Source organism: Hyperolius riggenbachi, chromosome 8, assembly GCF_040937935.1.
Source record: "Hyperolius riggenbachi isolate aHypRig1 chromosome 8, aHypRig1.pri, whole genome shotgun sequence".
NCBI lineage: Eukaryota > Metazoa > Chordata > Amphibia > Anura > Hyperoliidae > Hyperolius > Hyperolius riggenbachi.
In genome coordinates this window covers 212,879,737-212,902,432 of record NC_090653.1, presented here as the reverse complement: position 1 = coordinate 212,902,432, position 22,696 = coordinate 212,879,737, and the positions used below count along the sequence as shown (strand labels likewise).

Sequence of the window (22,696 nt, the reverse complement as noted above, 5' to 3'; positions counted from 1 at the left end):
AAAGCATAAGAAGTTCCGTTTGCAGTTTGCCACAAGCCATGTGGGGGACACAGCAAACATGTGGAAGAAGATGCTCTGGTCAGATGAGACCAAAATAGAACTTTTTGGCCAAAATGCAAAACGCTGTGTGTGGCGGAAAACTAACACTGCACATCACTCTGAACACAACATCCCCACTGTCAAATATGGTGGTGGCAGCATCGTGCTCTGGGGTGCTTCTCTTCAGCAGGGACAGGGAAGCTGGTCAGAATTGATGGGAAGATGGATGGAGCCAAATACAGGGCAATCTTGGAAGAAAAACTCTTGGAGTCTGCAAAAGACTTGAGACTGGGGCAGAGGTTTACCTTCCAGCAGGACAATGACCCTAAACATAAAGCCAGAGCAACAATGGAATGGTTTAAAACAAAACATATCCATGTGTTAGAATGGCCCAGTCAAAATCCAGATCTAAATTCAATCGAGAATCTGTGGCAATATCTGAAAACTGCTGTTCACAAACGCTGTCCATCTAATCTGACTGAGCTGGAGCTGTTTTGCAAAGAAGAATGGGCAAGGATTTCAGTCTCTAGATGTGCAAAGCTGGTAAAGACATACCCTAAAAGACTGGCAGCTGTAGTTGCAGCAAAAGGTGGTTCTACAAAGTATTGACTCAGCGGGCTGAATAATTACGCACACCCCACTGTGCAGTTATTTATTTGTAAAAAATGTTTGGAACCACGTATGATTATTTTTCATTCCACTTCTCACGTGTACACCACTTTGTATTGGTCTTTCACATGGAATTCCAATAAAATTGATTCATGTTTGTGGCAGTAATATGACAAAATGTAGAAAACTTCAAGGGGGCCGAATACTTTTGCAAGCCACTGTAAATGAAAAAAGCCAAATTCGGCTTCAAAGGTCGCCTCGTGTAGCCGAAATGCCAAATTTCACTACAAAAGGCACCTGGTGTAGCCTGAATGCCAAATTTGTCTACAAACTCTGCCTAGTGTAGCCGATATGTCAAATTTATGTACAAAGGGTGCCTGGTGTAGCTAAGATGCCAAATTCGGCAACAAAGTGCGCCTGGTGTAGCAGAGTTGCCAAATTCAACTACAAAGGGCGCCTGGTGTAGCCGAAATAGCAACATCTGCTACAAAAGGTGCCTGGTGTAGCCAAAAAGCTAGTTTATAAAAAGGATAGGCAAAATTTGTTGGGTAATAAAAGGGCGCTGGATATAGCCTAGAAAAGGGATATAGCCAAGATAAGTGATTACTATGACCTAACTTCTCCCTATTCTCACATAAAACCCTCTCCTGTTGGTGCCTAAACCTAAGACCCCCACTTGTGATGCCTAATCGTAACCCCCCCCCCCCCCCCCCAGTGATGCCTAAACCCGAATCAAAAATCTTAAAGGGTGCCCTTTTGTAGAGAAATCAAAAACCTTGTAGCCGAATCAAAAATCTTGGCTATAAAAGGGTGCCCTTTGTAGCACAACCAAAAACCTTGTAGCCAAACCTTGCAGCCAAATAAAAAAAAAACCTCGGCCGTTTTGTAGCCGAATTAAAAACCTTGTAGCCAAAACGAAAACTCGGGCACCCTTTTCACCAACTTGTAGTCAAGACTTGCAGGAACAACATTGAAGTCTATTTAGGCGCCCTTCAGAGCCTGTTCTCTCATGAGGCAAGGTGGCCCCTCCTATGATTGTTCCTTATTCTGATGTAATTTATCATATGAATACATACCAGTATTGGTTATGTGCTTGTACTTTTATTGCTGAGTGTCCTGATTGTACAGAGTTTTTAACTTATTATGTATTTATGCACCTCACAAATTGTTTTGTACTATATACTGCACTACTGAAGATATTGGCACTATATAAATTGTGAGCTTTCAATGCTGCCCCTCAAAATTCAAATATCCAATGTAATTAGAAACTGTAATAATACATAATGAATTTTCAATTGATAAATGCCTGCCCAGTTTCCCCCGATTCATCTGCCTGACCCTCATTTCAGCTTACAAAGCTTCCCTCATCAGGTCAATGTCACCAGAATGTCATCTCTGTGTTATCTTTCATCAAAACATTCCTTTGCAATGTCTCTTCCTGTGCCTATAATAAGGTTGTCTGTTTACATGATTATGTTGTGAATATGGTGAATAAAATAAAACAGGAAGCAACCTGCTGTATATACTCGCATATAAGACGACCAGTGTATAAGCTGAGGTACCCACTTTTCCCTCAGAAACCAGTAAAGAGTGATTGTCTCACATATAAGTCCCCTCCACAGTACCAGATGTGCCTCCAGCCCAAGTCACCCTTCCTCCCCATAGCCAGATGTACCCTGAGAATGACACAGCTGTGTCTCAAGACGCCACTAGATGACACCATAGATATGAGACAGTGATTGCCACACAGATCATTGATCTGCTGACAGGTGGCTTGCACTCTCCACTCCACAAGCCAGGGGACACAGGAAGTCTTGAGCAGCGCATTCTGCACACCATGTTGCAGGGGATGGGGGGCACGGACACAGCAGGGAGCCAGGTGGGAAGAGCAGGATAACTAGTGCACTATTCTTATGCTCCTCTGCCAGTAACAAAACCTGCTCCACCATCTATTCTGCTCCACTGACTCGTATATAAGCCGAGGGGGTAACCTATCTGCACATTTTTTGTGCTGAAAAATTAGGCTTATACGCAAGTATATAAGGTATACGGAAGGGAGAGGGAATTCCAAAGCACTGAAGAGGACAGCTAGGACCAACCAGAAGACCCATCAGAAGATGAATCAGGAAACCTACAATGCAACAAAATGATCATTCCCGATCTATCTCCCACTGCAGGAGCACACAACGGGTGCGAACAGTAGTTTAACATTCTTTTCAGGTGTCTACAGGAAATCTGAATGATGGCTTGTTCAGTGATCTTAAAAATGATGGTCATGTCGCTAAACATAATTAATTGCAAAAATCTACCCAGACTCCCAAAATTGTGAAACAATCATTGATCGTTAAAGTTGCCCTTTGCGGAAAAAAAAAGTTTGCACGAAAAACTACATTGTGGGTACGGACCTCAAAGCTGCTTCTAAACAGAATTGTTGTTACCTCTGATGAGATAACAGCACTACTGGGCCACAAGAAATGTTTTTCATTCTGTTTTATCAAAGATATGATGTGCTTGAAAAATCCATATATCCGCATAGAAATATTACCCATAAGTTCCATGCCATATGTGATAAGTGGCAGGAGCTTTAGCGTCTATCAATTGTATTCTTGTTCAAAAGCCTGGACCCTTTCATCGTAGATTTAACTCTATCATTGTAGAATTACCTTTGACCCAGGAGGGTCCGCTGGTCCTTAAGGAGGGTCCTTAAACTGTTAGGCTTTGTTCACATTATAAATTGCCGGCGCTATGCGTTTTGTGCTTATAAAAGCACTTTTGTAAGAGCTTTTATAAGCATTTTTGCTAAGCGATTAGTTTATACACTTCCTGACGTTAGTCAGGAAGTGAACTCTTTGACCCGGAAAATAATAAATACAATGTATTTATTCTTAAAAGCGCTTGTGAAATCACAATTCAAAGCACTTATTCAAGCGCTTTGCGATTTCCTTATAGCTTCCATTGAGCAAAAACGCTCAGAAAATGGTACATGTAGCGCGTTTGTGATTTTAATAAAACCGAAATGCACACATGTGAACACACACATAGGAAATCATTGCACAAGCGATTTTAGGGCAATTTCGAAAATTGCCAGCGCTTAAAAAAAACGGAAACGCTGAAAGGGCTTGATTCACAAAAGAGTGCTAACTGTTAGCACGACCATTTTTGCGCGAATTTTGGCATTTGCGCGCGTTCGTGAATTTTCGTGCGCAATTAAACTTTTTCGCTCGCAAATGCGAATTTTCGTGCAAAATCGTTATCATTTTCATGCGCAAATTCGCATTTGTGTGCAAAAACGATAACGATTTTGCGTGAAAACGTTTAATCGCAAACGGCCGTGCTAACAGTTAGCACTCTTTTGTGAATCAAGCCCATAGTGTGAACAAGCCCTTAGACCCAATTATACAGTATATGTATATCACTTTCAAGAGGGATAGAGATTCCAGGAGCAGCTCACCATCACTTTAAAACACACTGTTTAATCCAACATTTAAAAAAAAAACAAGACCAACAGCAGTACAGTCTGTATAAACATACTTATCAGGCACAAGAGTTAAGGAAGAGGTGCAGAGGATGAGTCGACGGCCGTTTCGCCCCCACTTAGGGCTTTCTCGAGACCGAACACGTGTTCGGTCTCGAGAAAGCCCTAAGTGGGGGCGAGTATTATGGAGCACATTGTGTATAGTACATTGATTCCATTGATTGTATGCTGTTTCTATTTAGTGAAAATCTGTATTGAAGTTTTGCAGTATATTGGTAATTTACTATTCTTTGTGCTGCTATAAAGTTTGTTTTTGTTTTAAAAAATATAAGATGCACTTTTTACTTTATATAAACAATAATGTCAAATATGTTGCTTGTGGCTATACTCCACTCCATGTACTACACGTTCTTACTGCGCCTGTGCAAGTCCTGGCTATGCAGTATGCAGTATGCCTGCTATGCAGTAGCACAAAGACGCTTGTGCAAGGCTTTCATCTCTAGCTTCGTGCTACTGCATAGTTGCGGCCTGGACTCGTGTTGGCACAATGCGGGCGCGCTTCTAGATGGAGGGGAGCGAGATCGGACTGGCAGCACAGGTATCTAGGAGAAAATGAAGAATTCTCTGGAGCAGCCCTGTACTGCAGTTTTGTTTTGTTTTGTTGTTGTTTTGTTTTAAGAAAATCTGAAGTCTTTTTTAATTACATTTACATGTAATTTTTTTTTACCACCTATGTAAGCTCTGCTTTCTTTTTTAGTCTAACAGCACATTTTTTGTCCGTTTCTTTCTGTCAGTGCTGTTAGTGGAATGATATTGTAATACTCAGATTGAAACTTCAGACTCTTCTTTTACAGACCCACCATAACGACATTATAGCTTGAGAAGAAAAGCAGGTCCGGCACCAGTCGTCAATGCTTCAGTGAAAATTTTATTCCAATGCGTACAGTAAGGTTACATGGAGGTACAAAAAGACGGCCTGACAGCCGTTTCGCAGGTCCCCCTGCTTCGTCAGGGGGGACCTGCGAAACGGCTGTCAGACCGTCTTTTTGTACCTCCATGTAACCTTACTGTACCCATTGGAATAAAATTTTCACTGAAGCATTGACGACTGGTGCCGGACCTGCTTTTCTTCTCAAGCTATAATTTGTGATACTCTCATCAGGTAGAGAGCACAGTCGGCTCGGTAACCTCATTCCAATTGCCTTTCCAGGACATATCGAGTGCCAGTCACCTGCTTCTCCCTTTGTTCCCATAACGACATATAGTAGAATGTAACTACATTATTTAGGATATACACTTTTATGTTACTTGTCCTGGTTGCAGCATCACATTTTGGTATGTAGCCTTGCCCTCCCAGTGCTGTCACAGCCTAGGCTGTTTAGTTATCTGGAATTCTCCTCCCAGAGCATGTTGGGAAATCAGGTATTACTTCTACTGAATTTGGAACACAGAGGAAACTAACTTTTCACAGAGATGCACCTGCCAGTACTAAAAATGTTGCCATTTTCTGAACGTACCATATTTTTCAGACCAAAGATGCACTTTAGGGCACACTCTAAGTCTTTGTTTCCAGCAGGAGCGCTCTGAGTCCTCTAACTTGTGTCCCTTTCTGGTTTACTGGTGCCCTCTCACTGCATGACCCTGGCACATTTACATTGCCACAAGGACACACAGTGAGAGGGTGCCAGTAAAACAATAAGGAACACGAGATGGAGGACACAGACCATGGTGCTGTAATGACACTCTCTGCAAACTCATCACACCAGCTGGAGACAGAGGAGGAGATGGGGACTCAGTGCATGCTGGCTGGATAGGTGAGGGCTTCCATTGTGCTCTGCACTTGTAGTTGTGGGTCTGCACTTGTAAGTGGAGCTGGTGGGGGCAACAGGGGTTAGTGGAGCTGGTAGGGGCAGCAGAGGTTAGTGGAGCTGGTAGGGGCAGCAGCAGGAGTTACTGTTGCTGATGGGGGATGTAGGTGTTAAGGCAGCTGGGGTTATTGTAACTGTAGAACAGCTGGGCAGTATAGCTTAGGAGACCACTTTGTGGTAGAAGCTCCACAGAATGCCCCTGCACCATGGACACACCAGGTTTAGAATTTTTTCCCCCTAGTTTTTGTTCTCTATTGGGGGCTCCAAAGTGGAATTAGGACCCTGGCCCCCACCCTACCTTAAATAGCCACATATAGGTGCCTCCAGTATAGGTAGCCAGAAATAGGTGCTTCAGTGTAGGTAGCCAGGAATAGATGCCCCCAGTATAGGTAGCCAGGAATAGGGGTCCCCAGTTTTGGTAGCCAGGTATAGGTGCTCCAAAATAGGTAACTCAGGAATAGGTGCTCTCAGTATAGGTATCAAGGAATAGATGCTCACAATATACATAGCAAGAAATAGGTGCTCTCAGTACAGATAGCCAGGAATAGGCGCCCCAGTATAGGTAACTGAGGAATAGGTGCTCTCAGTACAGATAGCAAGGAATAGGTACCCCAGTATAGGTAGTCAGGAATAGATGCCCCCCTATAGGTAGCCAGGAATAGGTGCCCCCGTATAGGTAGCCAGGAGTAGGTGCCTCAGTATAGGCAGCTAGGAGTAAGTGCCTCAGTATAGATAGTCAGGAATAGGTGCCTCTATATAGATAGCCAGGGATAGGTGCCTTGGTATAGATAGCCAGGAATAGGTGCCTCAGTATAGTCAGGAATAGGTGCCTTAGTATAGATAGTCAGGAAACGGTGTCTCAGTATAGGTAGTCAGGCGGAGGGGTATGCAGCACCATGCACTGTGAGCTGGAACCCTAGGCAGGAAGAAGTTTCTAGATGTAGCGTGTGGATCACAGCAAAGTGAGTATTTGATGTTCTCTCTGCCGCTGCGTGCTGCTGCATCCCCTTCATGCAGTACATGGGGAGGATGAGCAGGACCCTCAGGGGTCCCGAGCCTGGTCGCAAAGGTGACTGCTGTGACCTTGGCCCCTACGCCCCTGATGTGTCTTATGGTCAGGTGTTCCCCTATGGTCAGGTGCATCTTAAGGTGAGAAAAATATGGTAAATTCAGGGTGAGGAAATACTGTAAAAATAAGCTATTTTGTTCATTACATAATTTTCAGTACATTTCCTCTTTAAGTCATCTTGTAATGTCAGCCTTTTAGGGGGGTGATTATAGTATCTGCATGTATCTGCTATGCAGGCAGCAAACAATCTGCAAATGTGTTTCTAGTCAGTTCATATATCTCTGCTATTAGTAGTTCATGAGCTTCAAGAAACCCAAACTACTTCTGTTTCTCATGGAACTCTAAACCTCTGAAAAAATTAGTCACAATGTATGTCAGGATTATGGGCATAATATCCTTCACAGAACATTAACTCTCAGCTGAGCTTTTCTGACCAGGGAATGAATATCTTATCTCTATATCTGTACTTTAGGCGGCTGACTAACAACGAGGACCATTAAAGGGCGACTGAAGTGAGAAGACTACGGAGGCTGCCATGTTTCTTTCCTTTTAAACAATACCAGTTGCCTGGCAGCCCTGCTGGTCTGTTTGGCTTCAGAAGTGTCTGAATAACACCAGAAACAAGCATGCAGCTAATCTGCCAGATCTGACAATAATGTCAGAAACACCTGATCTGCTGCATGCTTGTTCAGGGTCAATGGCTGAAAGTAATAGAGGCATAGGGTAAGCAGGGCTGCCAGGCAACTTGTATTACTTAAAAGGAAATAAGCATGGCATCCTCCATATACCTCTCTTTTCAGTTGTCCTTTAAACATTCTATCTATAATGTCAATCTATAGCAAGGAAACTAGTGCACAGGACTGCAGCTATTACAGCCGAAGTGCAACTTCCCAGGTAAACTCACTGTGCATTGCTTGAAGAGAAAAAAACAGCGGTAGTGCACATCCGGCTAAAATTAGCATTTATTCCAGACTTGTTAAAAACTTTTTCCAGGCATAACAACAAAATGGAGAGAGGTACAGGCAGAGAGAAGATCAACAGCCGTTTCATGCCTATGTAGCGTGGCGCATCGTCAGGACAATTTGCCCCATATAACATACCCCTTTATGTATCCTCTATCTTACCTATTGAGGTGGGCGGATGGCGATTGCGGTTAACCAGCTTCCGCTGTTTGTAACGCACGACGCATTGAAAATGACAGCCAGATTCCCCATGAGCTACTTCCGGATTACGACCAGACGTCATTTCCGGGTAAAGGCCAAAGTCCATGAGAGCTGACGTCGCGTCGTGAAACGCAGACGTCGCATGTATAACGTAATAAATGCGACACAAAATACGTGTCCAATTCTTACTATGGGAGCCCATGCCATCTTGTGGCCATGGATCTAACTGCACATCTTAGGCACAACTAAGGGGAATTGAAAAGAATTAACACCACCGCCCACTCTAGGTAGAATAGAAGAAATAATAATATCCCGCAGGTGTAATGGGTCTTAATGGGTGGACACAATAATTATTCAATCATAGATGGTACATTACTCACCACCCCACAACAAAGAACAGGACCCAGTACATCCCGGGATACAGTCCAATTCTAAAAAGAATACAAAAAGTACATAATATAAAATTCTGCATTAAGGGCACATATAAAGAAAATCATTAAAATCAATTAATACTGTAGGGATTCTTTTAACTCTGTACCAGGCAACAATCAATTACAGGAACACTGAAAGGTTGTTTCTTTCATTTAGACCCAGTGGGCCAGTAGCCTCAAAAAAGGAAATCCAGTAACTCTCCCGTTGCAATAGTTTTCTATGCCAATCTCCCCCTCTAGTGTCTTTTTTAACCACTTCCAATCCAAGAAACCTGAGATCAGTGACATCTCCCCCATGGGCACACCGCATATGTTCGATTACTCGAGGGCAGCCCTCTCCACTATGAACGGACCTGCAGTGGGCCTGATACCGGTCCTTCAGCATATTTGTGGTCTCGCCAACGTAAATACGCTGACAAGAACACACCAGGGCATACACTAATCCCCTGGTTCTACAATTGATGAATTGCTTAATTTTGCAGGCCCGACCACAGTGGACAAAACTACCACCCCCAACAATGAAATTACAGCACGAACACCGCTGGCATTTAAAATTTCCCAATGGGCGAGAGGCACCAAGCCAAGATCTGGTTTGGGGACTTGTAAATTCACTATGCGTTAATCTATCCTTTAAATTAGGAACTCTTCTGTAGGATACACAGGGGGGCATAGAACTCTTACCACCAAAGAGCCTATCTTGCTGTATAATCCACCAGTTGTCCTCAATTGCTTTTTTAATGGTGTTATACATTGGTGAATAGGAGAAATGCATGAAAAAACGATTCTGTTCTCTATGTCTAGCCTTGGGGATCAATAGTGATGTTCTATCTTTCCCTGCTGCCTTACTGAACGCCATATTAATTAGGTGATCCCCATAGCCTCTAGAGCTTAACCTCTGTTTGAGCTCATCTGCTTGTAGCAGGAAATCCTCCCAGGTACTTGCATTTCTTCGCAATCGAAGAAACTGGCTATATGGCAGACTTCTGGTTGTCGTCGGGGGGTGATAGCTCGTGGCCTGTAACATAGAGTTGGCCGACGTTGTCTTCCTAAAGGCTCTATCTATAATGTGTGTACACATGCACTTTGGTTGTACCCGAAAAGACCTAGACTTGATTCGTCTGGCGACAGTTAAGGAGCCGAGCACTGTACAGATTTCCTCTCTCCACTATAGCACAGCAACATGTCTGTGGCTGGGGGGGGGAGGGAGCTAAATAGAATGGTGCTTGACCAAAAATCATGCTCAGTTTTCAGCAAAATAGTAATCAGTACTTAATTCTTGTAAATGTGTGGCTCCCCACATTGCAACATCAAAATTCTCTACTCAGCTGTGTAAAACTTCAGGATGACATATTGCACTTAGCTTGTCAGAGTCAGGAGAGACAGCGTGCAAAGTATGTGTCACTCAGATGGGCACTGTAAGATCTACCCAGAAGTCCTTTGTGATCAAATAGTGGATCACGTGCTACACAATGGATAGCCCTGCCATATATTTTATACACGTGTACATATTATGCAACCTGTATTGGCAAAATGTGCGATTATCTCGCTGTTTTTAACTTGTCACTAGTGTTGGACGAACACCTAGATGTTCGGGTTCGAGAACGTTCGCCGAACATCGCCGCGATGTTCGGGTGTTCGCGCCGAACTCCGAACATAATGGAAGTCAATGGGGACCCGAACTTTTGTGCTTTGTAAAGCTTCCTTACATGCTACATACCCCAAATTAGCAGGGTATGTGCACCTTGGGAGTGGGTACAAGAGGAAAAAAAATATTTGAAAAAGAGCTTATAGTTTTTGAGAAAATTGATTGTAAAGTTTCAAAGGAAAAACTGTCTTTTAAATGCGGAAAATGTCATGTTTCTTTGCACAGGTAACATGCTTTTTACCGCCATGCAGTCATAAATGTAATAAAGAGAAGAGGTTCCATAAACAGGGACCGGTAACGCTAACCCAGCAGCAGCAGCAGCACACGTGATGGAACAGGAGGAGGCGCAGGAGGAGAAGGCCACGCTTTGAGACACAACAACCCAGGCCTTGCATGAGGACAAGAAGCGTGTGGATAGCATGCTTTTTACCGCCATGCAGTCATAAATGAAATAAAGAGAAGAGGTTCCATAAACAGGGACTGGCAACGCTAACCCAGCAGCAGCAGCACACGTGATGGAACAGGAGCAGGCGCAGGAGGAGAAGGCCATGCTTTTTGAGACACAACAACCCAGGCCTTGCATGAGGACAAAAAGCGTGCGGATATAGCAGCAATGCTTTTTGCCGCCATGCAGTCATAAATGTAATACAGATGAGAGGTTCAATAAACAGGGACCGGAAACGCTAAACCATCCCAGATGTTCATTGGTCATGTTACTTGGTTGGGGTCCTGGAGTGTTGCGTAGTCGTTTCCAATCCAGGATTGATTCATTTTAATTTGAGTCAGACGGTCTGCATTTTCTGTGGAGAGGCGGATACGCCGATCTGTGACGATGCCTCCGGCAGCACTGAAACAGCGTTCCGACATAACGCTGGCTGCCGGGCAAGCCAGCACCTCTATTGCGTACATTGCCAGTTCGTGCCAGGTGTCTAGCTTCGATACCCAATAGTTGAAGGGTGCAGATGGATTGTTAGACACAGCTACGCCATCTGACATGTAGTCCTTGACCATCTTCTCCAGGCGATCGGTGTTGGAGGTGGATCTGCACGCTTGCTGTTCAGTGGGCTGCTGCTGCATGGGTGTCAGAAAATTTTCCCACTCCAAGGACACTGCCGATACCATTCCCTTTTGGGCACTAGCTGCGGCTTGTGTTGTTTGCTGCCCTCCTGGTCGTCCTGGGTTTGCGGAAGTCAGTCTGTCGGCGTACAACTGGCTAGAGGAGGGGGAGGATGTCAATCTCCTCTCTAAAGTCTCCACAAGGGCCTGCTGGTATTCTTCCATTTTGACCTGTCTGACTCTTTCTTCAAGCAGTTTTGGAACATTGTGTTTGTACCGTGGATCCAGAAGGGTATAAACCCAGTAATTGGTGTTGTCCAGAATGCGCACAATGCGTGGGTCGTGTTCAATGCAGTCTAGCATGAATTGAGCCATGTGTGCCAGAGTCCTACCAGAATCCTCATCATCCTCTTGTGAGCGTTGTGATAGTTGTTGTGATGCATCATAGTCGTCACCTTCTTCCTGGTCTGCTTCTGCTGACCATTCGCGCTGAATTGTGGAAGTCCAACGTGCACCGCTCTGGCCCTCGTCAGTGGTGGCAGGAAATTCCTGCTCCAACTCCAGCTGTTCCTCCTCCTCTTCTTCGTCATAGCTGCTGGGGCCAGCGTTTCCTGAGGCGGATGGCCTGATGTTGGTACCATCACGCTGATCGTTTTCTCCTTCAGATTCCCCCAGTTGCATCATGACAGCTGTTTCCTTGATTTTCAACATTGACCTCTTCAGTAAACACAGCAGTGGTATGGTAATGCTGACTGAAGAGTTGTCACTGCTCACAAGCAACGTGGATTGCTCAAAATTTTGGAGGACTTGGCAGAGGTCCAACATGTTGGCCCAATCGGATCCACAGAAGCTTGGCAGCTGTCCGGATGCGCCTCGGTACTGCGCCGTCATGTACTGGACCACTGCACTCTTCTGCTAGCAAAAGCAAGCTAGCATGTGCAGCGTAGAATTTCAGCGCGTAGGGACATCACACAGCAAGCGATGGTGGGGGAGATTGAAGCGCTCCTGCATCTTGGAGAGTGCCCCCGAAGCAGTACTTGAATTTGGCCACTCGTCGCACCTTCAACAGAAGATCGGCCACGCCTGGGTATGTCTTCAGGAACCGCTGAACTACTAGGTTCATCACGTGCGCCAGGCAAGGGATGTGTGTCAGCTTAGCCATCCTTAAAGCGCGAATGAGATTACTCCCATTATAACACACAACCATGCCCGGTTTCAGGTCCAGCGGTGCTAGCCGCAAATCCGTCTGTTCCTTTATTCCCCTCCAAATTTCCTCCCCTGTGTGCTGCTTATCCCCAAGGCAGATCAGCTTCAGCAACGCTTGCTGACGCATGCCAACAGCCGTGCTGCACTGCTTCCACGATCCTACTGCTGCTGGTGCTGGGTTCGCGTTTCCGGATGAGGTACAGCTTTGAGATGCGTTGGAGGAGAAGGAGTCAGAGAGGTAGCTGCTGCTGCTGTTATCCAGTGGGAGGGACGGCGGTGCAGCTGTTTGCGGCGTGGGCAACACCCGCGCCGTAGCAGGTGAGGAATCGCTGCCAGGCTCCACAAGGTTCACCCAGTGCGCGGTAAGGGAGATGTATCGACCCTGGCCGAACGCACTCGTCCAGGTGTCAGTGGTGAGGTGAACCTTGCAGGCAACGGCATTCTTCAAGCTTCGGGTTATTTTGCTGACCACGTGCTCATGCAACTCAGGCACTGCAGAGCGCGCAAAGTGGTAGCGGCTGGGAACCACGTAACGTGGGATGGCCACTGACATCATGCCCTTGAAGCGGTTTGTCTCCACCACTCGATATGGCAGCATTTCGCAGGCCAGAAGCTTGGCTATGCTGGCTGTCACTGCCACGGCCCAGGGGTCATTTGCTGGCAATTTCCTCTTGCGCTCAAACATCTCCGAGACAGACAACTGAACCGTAGGGCTGCACACTGAAGGGCTGTTGGTTGTTGTGTTTGATGAAGACTGGGAGACCTCAGGAGCACTACTCCGGAAAGTGACAGTGTCAGCGTCGTCTGATGTTTGTGAATGTTGTGAGCCACGCAATGGCTGGGCTACTGCTGCTGCTGAGGCGGGTCTGGTGGTGAGTCTGGTGAACCCAAGGGAGGCAGTGTTGCTGGTACCCTGTCCTGTCGAGTTTGCCCACAGAGTGGGATGTTTGGATAGCATGTGGCGGCTCATGCTGGTGGTGGAGAGGTTGTTAATACTTTTCCCCCTGCTCAGGCGGGTCTTGCACACCTTGCAAATCGCCATGGTAACATCCTCAGTGCAGTCTTCAAAGAAAGCCCAGACTTTGGAGCACCTGCCTTGCTGGCGATTTCTGTTTGCGCCTCTTTTGCCTCTCACTTGAACTTCCACGCTTGTGGTGCCTGAAATTTCACGCCGTCTACCTTGTGGCACAAGGCGAACTCGTGTAGCAGTGGGTTCTTCAACAGACTCATCTGTGCTGCTGCTACGACGGCGATGTTCTCGTTCACAAACAAAATCTGGGTCTATGTCCACATTGTCCATACCCTCCTCTTCCATCTCCTCAAACTCGTCATATGTCATTGTGGGGGGCCGCCGCCGTGGAGTAGAGCTCCCCAGAACAACCTCTGCGCAGCTCACTCCAACGTCGTCTTCCAGAGCTTCTCGGCCGACCTCCTGCAATTGCAACCCCTCCTGCCCAACTTGCTCTGGGATTTGGGTTTCAAAGTCCTCGGACTCGCCTTGTTGTATTTCAGTGCCCGGTGCATTTCCCACAGTTAATGGTTGTGAATCCGGGCACAACATTTCTGGCTGTTCCTCCATTGACCTTTCAAAGGTGGAAGTTTGTTGGCCTGGGAATAGCTCCTGCGAATACCCCATTGTGTCCTGAGGTAATTCATCGGACTGGTTATCTGGCAGTTGTGTGCGTGGTGTCGCTGCCGGTTGTGTCAGCTTTGTGCCCACTGGCTCCTTGTAACTGGCTGAGGACTCGGACCTCGTTCGTGATGTGCTGGTGCTGCTTAACCCACTGCTGGACGCTTGAGAGGTCATCCAAGTAATTATCTGGTCCTGTTCTTTTGGATCTGTGAGGGTTGTTGTCCTGGACAACATGGGCGGTATTGAGTGGGTTTTCTTGGGTGCTTCCCTGTGGCCTGTACGTGAACCGTCAGGGGAAACACCTCTTCCCTTGCCCCTCCCTCTTTCACCGGATTTCTTCCTCATTTCACTTATCCTTAAAGTACACGCTGACTGGCAGCAGTACAGTGGCAGTACAGAAATGCTATACAGTGGTGGGTGAGCGGTGTACCACTATTGCCAGCAGCGACACAGAGCACAATGCTATACAGTGGCGGGTGAGCGGTGTACTACTGTTCCCAGCAGACACAGAGTGGCAGTAAACACAATGCTATATAGTGTGGCTGAGCCGTGTACACACAGTGGCAGTAAACAATGCTATATAGTCTGGCTGAGCGGTGTACACAGAGTGGCAGTACACACAATGCTATATAGTCTGGCTGAGCGGTGTACACAGAGTGGCAGTAAACAATGCTATATAGTCTGGCTGAGCGGTGTACACAGAGTGGCAGTACAACACGAGAAGTCCACAGCACCACGTCAGTAATGTATAGCTCTTTTATTAAAAGAAATACAAAGAGATAGCCATAACAGCGACAGACGCTGTTTCGGACAAGGTCCTTCCTCAAGCTGTATCAGGCTCTCTCTGAAATACAATCCAGTTGCTACTCCTATATATACTAGCTGTCAAAACGACATAACCAATCAGGATGCAGGATATATGGAGGACCTGATGGGGAACTGCAAGAAAGCCAAGTAAGCTACACCCACTAAGATGAAGAGCCAATCGCTGTCAGACCCAATATTTCAAATATTCCCTTACCTCCTCCTTCCAACTGACAAAAATGTAGAGGACCTGATGGGGAACTGCAGCTCACTCCCCGTGTGCCATGCCAAAACACTTCCTGGAACGTCATGGTGACATCACGACGTACGCATTGACGCATGCGTAAACGTAAATGTACGCGTCAAAAAATCCGCATGATTACATGCGTACAAGTGTCTGCGCATGCGTAAAAATGTCCGCATGAATCCCAAAAGTGGGAAATAGAAAAAATGCAAAAAAGGCACAATCAACATGTACACAAGTATAGAGCGTACAATATGCAAAGTGATGATGGCATGACAATAGGGGATATCAAAGACCATGCTAACCTACATTAGCCAAAATATGTTCACCCATAAAAAATTAATGGTTGAAAAATGGGCCTATCTGTGACTATCAGAAATCAAAACACAGGTTCCCCCATATCATATCTGCATCCCGACCACATAAAAGAGACACACATTACAAATATTAAAGCCATAGATATAAACCAACAACCACTTACACAAAAAAGAAAGAGATTGTGGATCACAATATATCACAAGCATGCCACCCCCCAACCTCCACCCATAACCAAGCTAGACCAAGTATCGAAGACAACGGAGTTAGATACAAAAAGAGAGATCATAGTCCCTGTTCAGTCCACTATTACCCAATGCTCCCAGGCGTTTAATCCAGAAAGCTTTCCTCCTGAGAAGATCCTTCACTCTATCCCCCCTAAAGTCGCTGGGAACCCCATCTATGACTTGAACTCTCAGTTGCGAGACCGTGTGGCGGCACACAGTAAAATGCTGAGAAACAGCTTGTTCCATATTAAGTGTTCTAATTGCAGATTTGTGAGAGGAGATACGTTCGCGCAGCCGTTGTGTGGTTTCACCCACATATACCAACCCACAAGGGCATCTAAGCAAATATACAACATATGAAGAATCACAGGTGTAGAGGCCCCGTATAGAGAACCTCTCACACCTGGATGGATGCGCGAACGTATCTCCCCTCACAATGTGGCTGCATAAATGGCAGCCTAAACACGGGAAAGTGCCCCTTCTAGAGGTCACCGCAGGGATAACAGGCCTAGATTTAATTTTATCTCTCACTGTAGGGGCCCGCTTAAATAAATAAAAAGGGGCGGATAGCGGAACTCCTCAATATGAGGAAAGGATTCTTTCAAGAGGCCCCAATGTTTCCTCACAATAGACCCCAGCTGATTGCTGCAGGTATTGTAACGGGAAACAAAGGGGAGTCTTGGCCCAGAAGAACGTTTCCTACGTGAAGGCAATTCATCTAAGGTATATTCAGGATAACCTCTACGCCTAAACTTGTCCCTCATTTCCACAATACGGGTCTCCCTGACGGCAGGATTCGAGACAATCCTCCTGACTCTACCCAACTGGCCACCCGGAATATGTTCACGGGTAGACTTAGGATGAAAGCTGGTAAATTCCAGCAAAGAATTTCGGTCAGTTGGTTTGACAAATAGATCAGTTTGGAATGTCATTCCAGAACGGATTACCATAGTGTCCAAGAAGGCAACACGATCGGGGTGCACATGCGCCGTCAACCGGATACTCGGACAGCTCTCATGAAGATCATTAAGGAAGACCGCCAGGGCCTCCTGGGGCCCCCTCCATACGCAAAGTATATCATCGATATATCGTAACCAGCACACAACATGCCTACGATAATATTCATGAGTGTAAACAAATGCCTCCTCGTAGAGGCCCATATAAAGGTTCGCGTAGGAGGGGGCCACATTTGATCCCATGGCGGTCCCCCTGCACTGTTGATAGTATACGCCCTCATAGACAAAATAGTTCTCCTCTAATATAATCTTAAGTAGAGAAATAGCAAATTTTCTCTGCCCCTCAGAGAGATCCGATTGGGTAAGTAAGAACCAATCCACAGCCTCTACACCCCCATCGTGTGGGATGGAGGTGTAGAGGCTTTCTACATCAAGAGTTACCAAATAAAAATCAGAAGATCCGACATTCAACAACTTCAACTTATCAAGGAACATGGTTGTATCCTTTAGATATGAATCTAATAATACAACAAACGGTTGCAATAACTTATCCAAAAATTTGGCCAAAGGGACAAAAATTGAACCTACCCCAGCCACAATGGGTCTCCCCGGTGGCTGGAGTAGGTTCTTATGGATCTTCGGTAGCGTATAGAATTGGGGGGTTGCAGGGTGGTCACATAGTAGAAACCTACGCATATCCTCATCTATGATATTTCTAGAATAGGCCTGATCTAAGGCAGTCTGTATTCTTCTGCGTATATGGTGAATAGGATCACCAGTTAGTCTCTTATAGACATCAGATTGACTCAATTGAGAGGAAATTTCATCCTTATAGTAGCTCGTATCTAGGACCACCACTGCTCCCCCCTTATCAGCCGCCCTAATAGTGATGTGAGAATTCGCCTGCAGTCTCTGAAGAGCAATCTTGTCAGATTGATTCATGTTGGACCTATATTGTAAATGTCCACTACGAAAATTGCGCTCCAGAGATTGTATATCTTCCAGAATTCTTGAAGCGAACATGTCAATTGCAGGGTTGCTTGGCGGAGAAAAAGAACTTTTATTTCTCAGGCCAAATTCTCTAGCTGAAAAAGTTCCCTCCTCAGAGGATCGAGGTCTAGACAAAAAGGAATTATTAGCGAAAAAAACTTTAAGTTTGACGTTGCGTAAAAAACGGAAACACTCTTGTTCAATGAGGAAAAAGTCAGGCGGATTGGTTGGACAAAATCCAAGGCCATGGTTCAATACTCGTAACTCCGTGTCATTCAGTTGATAACTGGATATATTTACAACTAACGGAGGGTCTGATTCTTTCGTTCTCTCAAGTTCATCCTGTTGGATGATGGCATGCGTACTCCGTCGTTGTTGTTTCCGCTTGAATCGCTTACCACCACGTCGTTTTTTCGTTGGGAGCCACTAGCAGCGCTATCATCAGACGACATCGGGGCATCAGTAGAATTATCACCTCCACCAGATCTAGGTGCCCGTTTAGATGTATGTCGAGGTTTCTTTGGTTTTGATACAGGAGGCCTTCTGCCTCTACCAAATGAGACTTTTTGCCACGCATACACAAAGCCAGACGTGTAGTCGTTACTATCTCTCTGGAACTTCTCTCTTTTCTCCACCTCTGCCATCGATTGGTAGATCTCTAATTTCGATTTCAATTGCTCCTGGAAACCGGTAAATTCCTCCACAGACAGCAATGTTTTGAGATCAGTACACATTTTGGCGATCTTATCATCCAAGGTGGACAACTCACGTTGTATTCTGATAACAATAATTCCTTTTTGTCTAGACCTCGATCCTCTGAGGAGGGAACTTTTTCAGCTAGAGAATTTGGCCTGAGAAATAAAAGTTCTTTTTCTCCGCCAAGCAACCCTGCAATTGACATGTTCGCTTCAAGAATTCTGGAAGATATACAATCTCTGGAGCGCAATTTTCGTAGTGGACATTTACAATATAGGTCCAACATGAATCAATCTGACAAGATTGCTCTTCAGAGACTGCAGGCGAATTCTCACATCACTATTAGGGCGGCTGATAAGGGGGGAGCAGTGGTGGTCCTAGATACGAGCTACTATAAGGATGAAATTTCCTCTCAATTGAGTCAATCTGATGTCTATAAGAGACTAACTGGTGATCCTATTCACCATATACGCAGAAGAATACAGACTGCCTTAGATCAGGCCTATTCTAGAAATATCATAGATGAGGATATGCGTAGGTTTCTACTATGTGACCACCCTGCAACCCCCCAATTCTATACGCTACCGAAGATCCATAAGAACCTACTCCAGCCACCGGGGAGACCCATTGTGGCTGGGGTAGGTTCAATTTTTGTCCCTTTGGCCACATTTTTGGATAAGTTATTGCAACCGTTTGTTGTATTATTAGATTCATATCTAAAGGATACAACCATGTTCCTTGATAAGTTGAAGTTGTTGAATGTCGGATCTTCTGATTTTTATTTGGTAACTCTTGATGTAGAAAGCCTCTACACCTCCATCCCACACGATGGGGGTGTAGAGGCTGTGGATTGGTTCTTACTTACCCAATAGGATCTCTTTGAGGGGCAGAGAAAATTTGCTATTTCTCTACTTAAGATTATATTAGAGGAGAACTATTTTGTCTATGAGGGCGTATACTATCAACAGTGCAGGGGGACCGCCATGGGATCAAATGTGGCCCCCTCCTACGCGAACCTTTATATGGGCCTCTACGAGGAGGCATTTGTTTACACTCATGAATATTATCGTAGGCATGTTGTGTGCTGGTTACGATATATCGATGATATACTTTGCGTATGGAGGGGGCCCCAGGAGGCCCTGGCGGTCTTCCTTAATGATCTTCATGAGAGCTGTCCGAGTATCCGGTTGACGGCGCATGTGCACCCCGATCGTGTTGCCTTCTTGGACACTATGGTAATCCGTTCTGGAATGACATTCCAAACTGATCTATTTGTCAAACCAACTGACCGAAATTCTTTGCTGGAATTTACCAGCTTTCATCCTAAGTCTACCCGTGAACATATTCCGGGTGGCCAGTTGGGTAGAGTCAGGAGGATTGTCTCGAATCCTGCCGTCAGGGAGACCCGTATTGTGGAAATGAGGGACAACTTTAGGCGTAGAGGTTATCCTGAATATAATATACCTTAGATGAATTGCCTTCACGTAGGAAACGTTCTTCTGGGCCAAGACTCCCCTTTGTTTCCCGTTACAATACCTGCAGCAATCAGCTGGGGTCTATTGTGAGGAAACATTGGGGCCTCTTGAAAGAATCCTTTCCTCATATTGAGGAGTTCCGCTATCCGCCCCTTTTTTCATTTAAGCGGGCCCCTACAGTGAGAGATAAAATTAAATCTAGGCCTGTTATCCCTGCGGTGACCTCTAGAAGGGGCACTTTCCCGTGTTTAGGCTGCCATTTATGCAGCCACATTGTGAGGGGAGATACGTTCGCGCATCCATCCAGGTGTGAGAGGTTCTCTATACGGGGCCTCTACACCTGTGATTCTTCATATGTTGTATATTTGCTTAGATGCCCTTGTGGGTTGGTATATGTGGGTGAAACCACACAACGGCTGCGCGAACGTATCTCCTCTCACAAATCTGCTATTAGAACACTTAATATGGAACAAGCTGTTTCTCAGCATTTTACTGTGTGCCGCCACACGGTCTCGCAACTGAGAGTTCAAGTCATAGATGGGGTTCCCAGCGACTTTAGGGGGGATAGAGTGAAGGATCTTCTCAGGAGGGAAGCTTTCTGGATTAAACGCCTGGGAGCATTGGGTAATAGTGGACTTAACAGGGACTATGATCTCTCTTTTTGTATCTAACTCCGTTGTCTTCGATACTTGGTCGAGCTTGGTTATGGGTGGAGGTTGGGGGGTGGCATGCTTGTGATATATTGTGATCCACAATCTCTTTCTTTTTTAGTGTAAGTGGTTGTTGGTTTATATCTATGGCTTTAATATTTGTAATGTGTGTCTCTTTTATGTGGTCGGGATGCAGATATGATATGGGGGAACCTGTGTTTTGATTTCTGATAGTCACAGATAGGCCCATTTTTCAACCATTAATTTTTTATGGGTGAACATATTTTGGCTAATGTAGGTTAGCATGGTCTTTGATATCCCCTATTGTCATGCCATCATCACTTTGCATATTGTACGCTCTATACTTGTGTACATGTTGATTGTGCCTTTTTTGCATTTTTTCTATTTCCCACTTTTGGGATTCATGCGGACATTTTTACGCATGCGCAGACACTTGTACGCATGTAATCATGCGGATTTTTTGACGCGTACATTTACGTTTACGCATGCGTCAATGCGTACGTCGTGATGTCACCATGACGTTCCAGGAAGTGTTTTGGCATGGCACACGGGGAGTGAGCTGCAGTTCCCCATCAGGTCCTCTACATTTTTGTCAGTTGGAAGGAGGAGGTAAGGGAATATTTGAATTATTGGGTCTGACAGCGATTGGCTCTTCATCTTAGTGGGTGTAGCTTACTTGGCTTTCTTGCAGTTCCCCATCAGGTCCTCCATATATCCTGCATCCTGATTGGTTATGTCGTTTTGACAGCTAGTATATATAGGAGTAGCAACTGGATTGTATTTCAGAGAGAGCCTGATACAGCTTGAGGAAGGACCTTGCCCGAAACAGCGTCTGTCGCTGTTATGGCTATCTCTTTGTATTTCTTTTAATAAAAGAGCTATACATTACTGACGTGGTGCTGTGGACTTCTCGTGTTGGACTTTGCTGACCCTCTGAGGGCTATTGGGTCTTTCCACTCTAGCACACGTCTGTCCCCATTCGGGTGCTGGTCTATCCAGTTTCCACAGAGTGGCAGTACACACAATGCTATATAGTCTGGCTGAGCGGTGTACACAGAGTGGCAGTAAACAATGCTATATAGTCTGGCTGAGCGGTGTACACAGAGTGGCAGTACACACAATGCTATATAGTCTGGCTGAGCCGTGTACACACAGTGGCAGTAAACAATGCTATATAGTCTGGCTCAGCGGTGTACACAGAGTGGCAGTACACACAATGCTATATAGTCTGGCTGAGCGGTGTACACAGAGTGGCAGTAAACAATGCTATATAGTCTGGCTGAGCGGTGTACACAGAGTGGCAGTACACACAATGCTATATAGTCTGGCTGAGCCGTGTACACACAGTGGCAGTAAACAATGCTATATAGTCTGGCTGAGCCGTGTACACACAGTGGCAGTAAACAATGCTATATAGTCTGGCTCAGCGGTGTACACAGAGTGGCAGTACACACAATGCTATATAGTCTGGCTGAGCGGTGTACACAGAGTGGCAGTAAACAATGCTATATAGTCTGGCTGAGCGGTGTACACAGAGTGGCAGTACACACAATGCTATATAGTCTGGCTGAGCCGTGTACACACAGTGGCAGTAAACAATGCTATATAGTCTGGCTGAGCCGTGTACACACAGTGGCAGTAAACAATGCTATATAGTCTGGCTCAGCGGTGTACACAGAGTGGCAGTACACACAATGCTATATAGTCTGGCTGAGCGGTGTACACAGAGTGGCAGTAAACAATGCTATATAGTCTGGCTGAGCGGTGTACACAGAGTGGCAGTACACACAATGCTATATAGTCTGGCTGAGCCGTGTACACACAGTGGCAGTAAACAATGCTATATAGTCTGGCTGAGCCGTGTACACACAGTGGCAGTAAACAATGCTATATAGTCTGGCTCAGCGGTGTACACAGAGTGGCAGTACACACAATGCTATATAGTCTGGCTGAGCGGTGTACACAGAGTGGCAATAAACAATGCTATATAGTCTGGCTGAGCGGTATACACAGAGTGGCAGTACACACAATGCTATATAGTCTGGCTGAGCCGTGTACACACAGTGGCAGTAAACAATGCTATATAGTCTTGCTGAGCGGTGTACACAGAGTGGCAGTAAACAA

At 45.6% G+C, this 22,696-nt stretch overlaps 1 long non-coding RNA gene across 2 annotated transcripts in view; it reads right to left on the bottom strand.

The window, feature by feature from the left end:
• LOC137528446 (uncharacterized) overlaps positions 1-22,696 on the bottom strand; it is a 404,949-nt gene that overhangs the window by 215,767 nt on the left and 166,486 nt on the right. For both annotated transcript variants that reach the window (XR_011023397.1, XR_011023398.1), the window contains exon 3: positions 8,604-8,654. This is a non-coding gene — a long non-coding RNA (uncharacterized lncRNA). The remainder of the gene's footprint in view (positions 1-8,603; positions 8,655-22,696) is intronic.